This window comes from Macrobrachium nipponense, chromosome 12, assembly GCF_015104395.2.
Source record: "Macrobrachium nipponense isolate FS-2020 chromosome 12, ASM1510439v2, whole genome shotgun sequence".
Lineage (NCBI taxonomy): Eukaryota > Metazoa > Arthropoda > Malacostraca > Decapoda > Palaemonidae > Macrobrachium > Macrobrachium nipponense.
This window is the reverse complement of record NC_087205.1, coordinates 98,562,448-98,567,097: the sequence shown is the minus strand read 5'-3', so window position 1 is coordinate 98,567,097 and position 4,650 is coordinate 98,562,448. Positions and strand designations below refer to the sequence as shown.

Below are 4,650 nucleotides of genomic sequence, written 5' to 3'. Positions count from 1 at the left end.
CAATTTCCTTAATGAGATTAAAAAGACAATATGCTCGTGAGAGCCACCTAATCTACTACACCAGCACGCACTAACAGTGAGAGCAAACGAAGCTATCTATCAGCACAGGACTTTTGAGTCAGTGTGAAGGGTGCGGCCCCTGTTAAGGTTGATTATTTGCCTGAAGATTCTAGAAGAGGGTGTGTGTATAAGGCAATGTGCATGAGATCATTGAGAAATCTGCCTAGAGAATGAGAGATTTGCCATCTTTTGCGCATATTTTCATGTTGATCCCACATGGCGGAGGTTTTGTGAGATGCTTGAAGACATTATGCACATCTTTTCTATAGTCTTCAAGCAATAATAAATCGCATGAATAATGAGTATCTCCACACGGCAGTCTCCCTGATATGCAACCAAAACTCCTCACTGTTCACAAATCTCGCTGCACCACAAGAAACACTCGCTGGACATCAAGAGACTTATTCGCACAGAGACAGAAGAAGGACCAAGAATAATTCAGGACACTGACAGACGGACGGAAAGGGACAGACAGACCCTTGGCATGAGCGCACAACAGTCAAGCAGATATTATCTCGCGTCAACATCCGGTCATATCAACAAGAATGGAGGGTGCTCCCCAAAGGACAGTTTTTGGCCAAATATTCCTCAGATATTAAAAATATGACTATGTCGGCACTTCATTCGTTTCCACTTTTGAAAGGCTTTGTTCATCGCCAGGAAATTAGACGCTCAGCAATGTGCAGAGATCTTATGGCGAACAACTACATTTTACCACGAATCCACGAATTATCTCTCTCTGCTTTGTGTCTTTTGTTACTGTGATTCTTGTTTCAGAGAGAAAGAGAACAACAGCTGCTCAAGGAAGTTCTGCGATTCTGTCTGTTAATAATAACGAGAGAGAGAGAGAGAGAGAGAGAGAATCTCAAAGCCATATGTTCTATTGATAAAATCCTGCGCACTTTCTTGTAAACATTTCTCTCTCTCTCTCTCTCTCTTATCTTGGTATACTTCATACATAAAAATGATTAAAGCACAATATAGCAAAAAATAACACTCTAAAACAAATGACTGATATGAATGCACATAATTGAACATATTGTACATAATCATACGCACACACACACACACATGCAGAGAATTCAACAATTGAAAAATGTCATCATTATTGTCAGCAATATTATTATTCTTTTTTTTTTTTTTTTTTTGCTCTATCACAGTCCTCTAATTCGACTGGGTGGTATTTACAGTGTGGGGTTCCGGTTTGCATCCTGCCTCCTTTAGGAGTCCATCACTTTTCTTACTATGTGCGCCGTTTCTAGGATCACACTCTTCTGCATGAGTCCTGTAGCTACTTCAGCCTCTGGTTTTTCCATTATTATTATTATTATTATTATAAATAGTGGTAGTAGTCCTACCCGCTGCCTACCAAAATAAAGCTGAAAATTCCTAAAACTTCATAGATTATCTGATTAACGTTAACACAGCCATCCAAACTCGAATGACTGACATTAAAAGATGGAAATTATCTGCAATATATTTCAGGTACTTTTCACGAACGCAATATATTTCATGAAACATCTGACAGACCCATTTTTATTCATATTCAATCTTTTTTCTTTTTCAAAATAGAGAAGGTCGAACCTCACAGTTCGAAAACTGGCATTTCCCCATTAAAATGCCGGTGCCTCGTTCTCCCCGAAGTACCGAAGGATCTCAGGTGACAGTGACGTATGAAAAATCATCACTTGAAACTGGATTGGACCGGATTTAATTTCAGAATCATGGACTACAGACGCCATCTATTGACTGCCCGAAGCAAATCGGTGCTCAAACAAGAAACTGTTGTGCTTTTGATAGCGAGGCCAGATAAATATGACCGAATAAGTGATTGTAATGGCTGCATTCAAAAATGACATTTGCATTCCTTATTCATGCCTATCGATGCATGACATAGCAGTGCTTGAGGCCATCTACATGAAACTGTACGAGGACATTCACGAACTGGGTTCTGGTAATACTTGAACTGCCCGGGATTGTTAGTCGGCGAAAAGCTAGAATTACCAACAAAATTTAAATTTCCTAGTTATTGTTACAGTCTTAAATATGGCAAAACTTGGGGACATTATTAACAAAAGGTTTTATACTTTTATTCTTAGTTTGAAACTCGGCAAAACCTCACATAAATGATATTTTTCTTTCGGTTGGAACTTTGAAATTTTTCAAGGGTTCGTATGGCTGGCTACAGGGTTACAGGGTGCACCTACAGGGTGTCAGCACTGTGATTCCTCTTAACTTTTCTCCTGCCTAAAATATTCCAGAAAACGATCACTGGGTACGCTCTGATACCTCCTTCGACGATGCATTTCATTAGTGTCACGGGCGGATTTTCCCCGCCACGACATTAAGATACGAGAAGAATAATACTATTGTACATATGCACTGTTGTCAGTCTTCTTGCCTGGAGACACAGGTCGGAGAATGGTACTGTCATAGTTGACACGGTGGGTATGAAGACTAACGTTTACGCTGCCTGGAAAATAGGGTAGGCCTGTCCTACCTGCTATTCCATGATATTCCTTGTGAGTATGGGTCTTACTACTGATGAGGCCAGGTGAGGTCTTCCCACTGGGAGGTAGTTGAAGTGCTGAATTCCATTTTAGGGGTATTGAAGAAAATTCCTGGTATTCAGCTTGTTTCTTTATTGCTCATTACATCATGCCAAATTTCTCCCAGGCCTAGTCTCCTGAACTTGATTAATTAACCTAGTCTTCAGAACTCCTGAACTAGATCTTTGGACTAGATCCCCTGGACTAGATCCCTGGAAATATTCATTTTATTTAATTTTTATTTCCAGCAATCAATACAAGCGCAGTTTAAAACTACAACAAAAAAATAACTCTTTATATTGAGACTTCAAAAAAAATATATCAACTACAGATTATGGAATTGATTTTCTCATAGGATAAGTATCAAACATGGAATCAATTAATAAGTGTAAACCTTTTGATACTCTACTCCACACAGTACTAAATACTTGTACACAATATATGTCAATGGATAAGGTTACCTGAAAGATTTCTGAGAAAAACTTAAAACTAAAATGAGGTAAAATTAAGCTAAGGTGCCTTTTAACAGGATAATCTAGCCTAGGCTTCTTCAGAAATCGTTAAGGATAGCCTATGCAAAGTTTACATGGCTGATTTTTGACTAGGTTACAATAGGCCACAAAGTTAGGTTAGTTTAATGAGGGTACAGGCTAAGTTCTATGTAATTAAGTTTTCCATGAATTTATATACATATAGCCTAACTATATTTATCAAAAATAGTCATAATTCCTCATTCAAAAGAATTAGTCTAGGGTAGGCCTTCTTAAATTACTGTATAGCCTAGTCTAAGATCATGCTCAGCAGTGGAAATTTCCATGAGAGGTACCCTTTGGCACTGGTATGTGCAAAAACTTTATACAAACAATACACTTATAACTGCTTTTTTTAATGTTTTCAACCCTGTCAAACGCTAAGTTACAACTCAAACTAACACAGCAAAATTTCATGACAACTGATGAACGTGAAGTATCTTTCACGACAATGAAAATCTTTCTCGTTAAGGCACTGCAACATGTCTGACTGGGCAGGCAACTCTGCACTTGAATTCTCGTCTGCTACTGTTCTTCCACGATAGTGATCTGTTCTAACTAATGGTAATATTACGACTTTAAAAGCTTACCTCGCAAGGGATAGATAATCATTTGCATCATTAATTTGGTAAAATAGCCAAAATGAAGAATGGACCGGTTGACGTCCTAACACTCGAGAGCATTCGTGATTCTTACATGTGTTGCTAGTGTTACCAAAACGCAGACGAAAGATTCAGGGCAGCGCTCCCATACTCGAGTGAGAGAAAAACAAAACAAGGGACTGGCTACACTGCCACACTCGTCCACAACAGAAACGAAAACATTTCACAGTTCCAATCACTTACAATAGCAGTGTAAAGATATTAGAGGAGGATGATGAATCAATTCCTAAATAAATCACTAATAATTAAAGAAATATGTTTTTCCCATTACATTAGAGCATAAATTTCCACAGATTAATGTATTTCATCTTGAAGACAATGATCTGTATAGACGAGATTTTTACAAAACTTACAACTTAAAAGGACGATTATTTCTCCTTCGAGTTTCTCGTAACCTTCCACAAGGTTATAAAGATTAAATTACCTGCTTGGGCTATAATGAAGTCAGAATATCCTCTTGATTAATATCATATAAATAAAAATAATCATAAATAAGTCAGAAAATACTTAAAAGATAGTGACACTGATATGACTGACAGGAATGTACTTTCAGTTTTTTTCTGAAAGGAGAAATTGATTGTAATTCTTATACAAATTGATGGAAATTCAATTTGTTTACGATATGTATATCACTCCATTTTAATTATTTATATTCCCAGGGGCCAGGGCTGCTTCTCGATTTCCCATGGCATCCTGGAATTTTAAGATTGGTAATTCTGAGTAACAAATTCCGACATATTTCAACCTCAGTTTTCGAATTTCCAAGGATTTTCAGCAATCTCGAGATATACTTTTAACCAGAAACAATTATATTTATTGAATATATCGCCAAATGGCAAAATATCGATT

At 37.4% G+C, this 4,650-nt stretch overlaps 1 long non-coding RNA gene across 1 annotated transcript; it reads right to left on the bottom strand.

Moving 5' to 3' along the window:
- Positions 1–2,687: 2,687 nt before the first annotated feature.
- On the bottom strand, positions 2,688–4,067 carry LOC135224694 (uncharacterized). Its single transcript, XR_010316808.1, has 2 exons — positions 3,730–4,067; positions 2,688–2,821 (listed from the first exon to the last, which is right to left on the bottom strand). It is a non-coding gene; the product is annotated as an uncharacterized LOC135224694 (long non-coding RNA).
- Positions 4,068–4,650: the final 583 nt, after the last annotated feature.